The sequence below is a fragment of the Pogonomyrmex barbatus genome, unplaced genomic scaffold (genome assembly GCF_055798465.1).
Source record: "Pogonomyrmex barbatus isolate J1 unplaced genomic scaffold, ASM5579846v1 scaffold5, whole genome shotgun sequence".
Classification (NCBI taxonomy): Eukaryota; Metazoa; Arthropoda; class Insecta; order Hymenoptera; family Formicidae; genus Pogonomyrmex; species Pogonomyrmex barbatus.
The window spans coordinates 3205779-3213015 of NW_028297149.1; the positions used below are offsets into that span (position 1 = coordinate 3205779).

The 7237-nt window shown below is 37.4% G+C and overlaps 1 non-coding gene across 1 annotated transcript; it reads left to right on the forward strand.

Moving 5' to 3' along the window:
* The first annotated feature begins 1001 nt into the window (after positions 1–1001).
* TRNAT-GGU (transfer RNA isoleucine (anticodon GAU)) lies at positions 1002–1073 on the forward strand. The gene has a single exon. It is a non-coding gene; the product is annotated as a tRNA-Thr (tRNA).
* The last annotated feature ends 6164 nt before the right edge of the window (positions 1074–7237 follow it).

The window sequence follows — 7237 nt, forward strand, 5'->3', positions numbered from 1 at the left end:
TAATATTTATAATTAATTTATTCTTATACTTTTTATTTTTTGTTCACGTATTTATTTATTTAAGATCATAACTTATAATTTGACAATACATTAGTACCTAATCAATCTTTTCATTATAAGTAATAGCGTTTTTATTTGATGTTTTTACTTGATAATATCGAGTTTCGTTATTTGACCGTTATTAACTTTTGACTATTTTTTTTATACTACAATTGTACTTTTGTTAATTTTAAAATTGTGACTAGTTTGACCAAACATTTTCTACGTTTGTATCAATTCAATTTTGCAATTTGAAAGTCATTATTATCTTTTTCATATTATTTTATCCTATAGCGTTGACAGTCACTGCGAATAGATAGTCGGTTATTATAATACAGTGTTCACACACTGATGACTAAAGTAAGGATCGAAATGTTCGTTTTGTTTTTATTTATGTTTATTGCGATCTCACTTTGTAATTTTATATTAAAAGAATAAATTAGCAACTGTCATCCAGCTTGGCTTGTATAGTCCTTTTTTTGTATTGTTAGATGTTTATCTATCGAGCCCAATTTATTATTATTTTTTGATTAAATTGTTTAAATAAAAACAATTTTTTCGAAAAATCCTTGCCCGACAACCTCCTGAACTTTTATAACACGCGGTACACACACACAAAGCTGATTTTTTTTTATAATTCAGAACTGTGTTCACAATTTGTATTTGTAAATTTTTAATGTGTTTATAAATTCTTTTTTCTTGTTTGCAGCTAATAGATCGTTTTTGTTAATTTTAAAGCTATTTCTTCCTGTTTCTTATTCTTTCTTGTTTCTTATATTAAATGTTTTAAGTTAAAATGAATTCCATCGAGAGAATAGGACCATCATCTCTCTGGAGTACCGGTCGTGAGGATTCGAAAGAATACATGTATATATGTATATTGTAATATATGTATATATATGTATCATTGTATTGTTGACGTGTTATTCTAAATACGTTATTTACGATAAATATCATCACGTGCCTCGGTAGTCGAAGGGTTAAGATGCCTGCCCGGTAAGCAGGAGATCCAGGTTCGATTCCTGGCTGAGGTGGCATTTTTTTGCAAAATTACGAGTTTTCACGACTGATTCGTGGTCCCGTCGTGACGCACACCCTATCTTCTTATATGGAATATCATACTTGTGTCTTTTAAATTAAACCTCGATCATTCCTGTTTACCGAAGATCATACGAGGTCCGATCCCGAGATAAAGGGATTAAATTTAAAACGGATTAGCTTTTTTTCCCCCGTCCAAATCGGGTGTGTCTTATTTTGTGCGTGGAATAGCTCGTCGGTCGTGACGGGTTCAGTTAATCAAGAAAAATAATTAATGAGAGTAATTTACATGTAATAATAGATGAATTTTATTATAATAAAATAAAGAAATAATATAAAAATGATTTATTAACAATTAAATAATTTAAGAGAGTTTATTGTTAATAAAAATCGTGGCTGTTGGTAAATTTTACATCGACGCGGGATATAGTGCGTACACTTGAAATCGGGCGTTCGTACGTCGAGATCGCCAGAGTGCAGTATCTATCGGAACGTGATTCTCTAATTATGGCTGCAAATTTCGGTATTGTGTCTAGGCGGACGCGATTGCCTGGCAACGATGGTTGTAAATTACGCGCCTGTCAAATTCGCGCGCGCTGAATTGTAAGTAGGCGATGTTTACACGATTTCAGTCTATATCCGAATCGATAGATCTGCATATATGACTCGCAGTGCGTAACAATGGCTGATCGGAACGAGTTATTATGGATGACCGCTGATGCACTTGATTCCTCTGCGGAGTGAACGATGCGGAACTTCCGGGTGGCGGCGGATTACCCTCACCCCCTAGCGATGCATTGCTGCTTAGAATTTTAGAGTGCACGCGGGTTTGGAATGTGATCGGCCTAGAAGATCATCTACGAGAGTAGTCTAAAAAGTTTCGAGCCTTAACATAAAGATGACGTTACTCGTCAAAACCATTCTAGTACAATAGTATATGCTTTGAAAGACTTTTCATGTGAAAATTTCAGCCATTTTGGACGCTCAGTTGTTGTTTAACAGTCGTTTGTGTCAGTTGATGTCAGTGTTTTTGTAAAAATGGAAAAAATTGAATATCGTGCCGTGATTAAATTCTTATATTTGAAAGGTAATACGCCTGCGCAAATTAAAATCGAGTTGGACGCTGTTATGATGGGACTCTGCCCCATCATTTGCCACCGTAAAAAGACCGTGGGCAGCTGAATTTAAACGTGATCGTACCAGCTTGGCTGATGATGACCGTTCGGGACAGCCAAAAATTGCGACCACCGCTGATAATACCGAAAATGTTCACCAAATGGTACTGGACGATCGTCGAATCAAGGTTAAAGAGATAGCAGAGGCTATGGGCATATCGAAAGAACACGTTTGTCATATATTGACTGAAGAATTGGATATGCGCAAGCTATCCGCGCGTTGGATGCCGCGCTTGCTCACTTTGGACCAAAAACGAATTCGAATGAACATTTCCAAGACCCTGTTGGAGTGGTTCAAGCGAAACGAGTCAAATTTTTTGCGTTGATTCATAACTGTAGATGAAACTTGAATCCACCACTACACTCCAGAGACAAAAGAACAGTCAAAACAGTGGACTGCGAAGGGTGAACCTGCTCCGAAAAAGGTGAAGACGGTTCCATCAGCTGGGAAGGTAATGGCGACTGTTTTTTGGGATAGTCATGGAATTGTGTGTATCGACTATCTTGAAAAAGGTAAAACAATAACGGGAGCGTATTATGCATCACTTGATAAGCTGAAGGCAGAAATTGCAAAAAAACGACTGCATTTGAAGAAGAAGAAAGTGTTGTTTCATCAAAACAACGCACCTGCTCACACTTCGCCATGGCCAAAATTCACGAATTGCACTTCGAATTGATTGACCACCTATCGTATTCACCAGATCTGGTCCCCAGCGACTTTTTCCTATTTCCTAAACTTAAAGTTTCGCTTGGAGGACAGAGATTTTCATCGAACGAGGAGGTCATCGCATATGTAAACGCCTATTTTGCGAAGCAAGACGTCAACTATTATTTGGAGGAGTTAAACAGATTAGAATATCGATGAGAAAAGTGTATTGACTTAAAAGGAGATTATGTTGAAAAATAAAACTATATTTGACCGAAAAAATACTTGTTTCTATGTTAGGCTCAAAACTTTTCAGACTACCCTCATCTCAATAAATTCGCGTGATTTTTATTCGAATGGACGTTATTATGAGCAATCGAATGCCGATTTCCCGGCGGAGAAGGGAACATCCCAACTCATAGTCGTTCTTCTCGGTTGCGGAGGATCGGAAGAGAGTGCTCATCTTTTGCCAGGAATTTCCAGGCGACGGCGGGAGACCCTTACCTCGATTTTGCTACGTCTCTCTATAGGAGCGGAGCGCCGAATCAACAGTCTTTAATATTTATACAGTTTTCTATACCATTTCTAACTTCTTTTTTTTCTCTTCAACTTATTCTTTTCCATCTTCTTTCTCCTTTATAAGATTTGAAATCTTTCAATTTCATAAAAGTTACAAGATGATAAAAATGAGAAGTACAATATGCGATGAAAAACAATAAGAAAAAAAGGATAAGAGTATCATGCTATTATCCATAAATAACACTAATCTCTTTATATTCAATTTATAACTTTCTTTACTAAAGACTTCCGTTTCCGAAGCGAAGAATAGCGGACGTGTTTTAGCGGGCGAAATTTTTTTAGAAGGCAGTGAGGGTGAATGGAGTGAGGCTGTAAGAAAAGAAGAGTTGGAGGAGAGAATGTGAAGGATTTGGCAGCAGTGGAGGGAAAAGAGGGGAAGGAAAGCATATAGGTTCAAGAGAAAGAGTGAATGAAAGTGAGGATGAAGAGGGTGAGGTTAGAAAGTGCGAATTAGTGAGTGCGTGGTGTGTGTGCGTACAATAGTAAGAATGAGAGAGATCGATTGATATTAGGTGTACAAAAAAGTTCTGAGCTTTAGATTTCATACAACCGAAATAACGGAGAGATAGATAATTATCTATATATATAAAATTTAAATTTTATATATCTTCCCGCCCTTTTATGGTTTTAAAGCGTTGATATTTGGCCTTCTAAAATGCTATACGGTTTGGCGTTTGATGCACATAACCTCAAAAACCAGTAGTGTTCACGATGACAATAACAAAAGAGCATATTCAATTTTCCATCCACTTCGCATTTCATCTGAAGAAGAATGCTGCTGAAGCCACTGCAATGATTTGTGCTGCATATGGAGAGAACGCTGTAAGTCATACTACATGTAAAAGATGATATCAAAAATTTCGCCAAGGATTTCAGTCTTGAAGATGAACCGCGTGCTGGACGCCCTCAAAAGATTGAAACGGACGAATTGCAAGCACTGTTGGATATAAACTCTGTATAAACAGAAAAGGAGCTTGCAGAACAGCTTGGCGTTACGCAGCAAACCATTTACATACGATGGAAAGGTTCAGAAGGAAGACAGATGGGTTCCGCATGAATTGTCCGAAGACAATAAAAATCGTCGGCGTGACACTGCACTCACTTTGCTTTCACAGTTCCGGAAAAAAGATTTTCTGCACAAAATCATTAGGCGATGAAAAGTGGATTCTTTATGATAACCCTAAACGTAGAAAATCATGGATTGACCCTAGTTAACCTTCGACATCGACACCAAAGCCCAATATCCACGCCAAGAAGGTTTTGCTCTGTATCTAGTGGGATTGGAAAGGTGTGTTGTATTACGTTACAATTGTTACAACCGGGTGAAACAATCACGGCAGACCGCTACCAACAACAATGGACCAATTTGAGCGATGCATTAGAAAAAAAGAGGCCATTTATTGGTCAAGGACGTCGTAAAGTAATCTTGCTTTATGACAATGCTCGACCACATGTTGCGAAAGCGACTCAGGATCATATCTTTGCGTTAGGCTGGGAACTTCCGCACGCGGCGTATAGGCCAGACATGGCGCCTTCCGATTACTACCTATTCCGGTCGCTGCAACATCATTTGGCTGATACACATTTCGTGAGATTTGAAGAGATACCAAAATGCATTGATGATTTTATCGCTTCGAAGCCGGTGAGCTTCTACCATCAAGGAATTCGCAAGCTACCCGAAAGATGGCAAAAGGTCATTGATGCAAACGAGGAATATTTCGCTGATTAATATTTTTTTGTTTGTTTTTGAATAAAGATTGAATTTTACAAAAAAAAGCTCAGAACTTTTTTGTACACCTAAGCAATTTATGTTTCAATATGGTGATTTTATATTAAATACTCATTGGTCTTGCAATCTTATGCCATGCTCATACTGAATGCTCATTAATTTAGCAGTCTTCTGCTATGCTTATGCCATACTATGCATTTTGTGTGTAATTAACCTTATAACTGTACATCTATAAATCATTAAAATTCCCTGCGTGTATGCATATCATTAATCGAGTTAATACGTCATACCACTGAATAGCCAATGAAAGATCGCATCGATGAAGTACTTTCTAATCTTTTTAATTTTTTATTAATACAATAATAAATGATAATTATATCGCATAAACCATCCTTAATTGATAAGAAACTCATGTGCAAAAGTTGATATTGAACTACATTATAGTTATTGAGAACTAAGATGACAAATGATCAGCCTCGTTAGTAAGGTAGGCGGGTTTTAACCCAGGGGGTGCAGGTGTGCGGAGGGAATTCGTAGGCGCGAGGTAGAAAAAGAGGGAAGGGGACGCTTCGTCGACAGTTCTTTAAAATATGCCGCCAAGGGAGATGGGTCTTTTCTTTGAAATATGACGCCAAGAGCGATTCTGTTTTCTTTTTCTCTATGAGAAGCTGCGAAAAGGTGGCTCTTCAACTTTTCTTAGTAATAAATACTGACACGTATTTGTTCCTGTTTGGTCAAGCTCAAGTATTTCCTAAATAGAAGACAAATAAATTGGTAGCGACGCGGAATGGAAACTATAAAAATGAACAAATTCAGTAAAAAAATATTACTCTTTGTATCGATGACACTAATAAATAATATTCCATCATAAATACCGAGTTTCTTAATCGGGGGCCATACATGTTAAGAGAAGCACCGATAATTCGACTGCTATAAACAAATTGCGATTCATAGAATCTATGACCATGCTCCGATTTCGACAAAGGGACAAAGAAATTCTTATACTTTCGTACAGGTTTTTAGGGTCTATTCTATCTCATTCTCATATGTCTGTAGTGCACATGTAGGCACAGGCATATGGGACCTATTTTTTTAACGTTGCCCTTTACGAACGACAAATTTTTGAAGAGTTTCTGTGGGCACAAAGAAAATGCAGATGATATATATAGTAGATCATGAACATGCGAGATCATAGTAGATGCCTTGAAAATCTAAGAAATCGATCGAATGTGAGAGAGAAAATAAATGGTGACCGTACGAATAGAGAATCGAGAATTTGGTAATGAAAAATATCGAAAATATGGACTTTGAAGACGTAAATATAGTAAACGAAGTGTTTGAAAAAGAAATGAACATTGATGTTGAAGACAAAGAGTCTTCCGACGAAGAGCACGCGTTGTCTGACGATAGTGATTGTATCAATGATCAGAGAGCCTTACGGATCATGCAGAGAAAATCCTAACGCATTCGGAATTCCATGCATTAAATCTCCGTAAAAAACACTGTAATTCAATTTTATTATTTATCGGATGATGATCTAGTATGTGCCACATGTATAGTTTATCTGTTGGACACTGATATTGAAATAATGTATGCTAGGAACGTACGTTAGGAAGCATGAGATAGATTTTCTTGATGCGCTACACGGCCAGTCTTGCTCCAACTGCAGGCAATCTATGTATATAATAATTCCGTGCATGTGCCCAATGTGCACCAAGTGAAAAAGATAATATCATGAACGAGTCGTGCAAGTGCTTTGTGGAAAAGTGTGACGTAATATAAAAAAATATGGAGCACCTCGAGCGAGTGGAACGCGAACTGCTGGAGCAGAGTAGCCAGGTCGCTACTTTGGTGGAATGTTTCGCATAACTACAACGATGTGACAAGTGTATCGAGCAAAGAACTCAGTCGGGTTAAGCGTTTCTCGATTCATCATTGGAAATAAATAATCTGTAGCGAGAATCGCGCGACTTGCAGGTGCAAAAATTCAATTAAAGAGACGTTTTATGCACATCGGTGACGAATATGCGA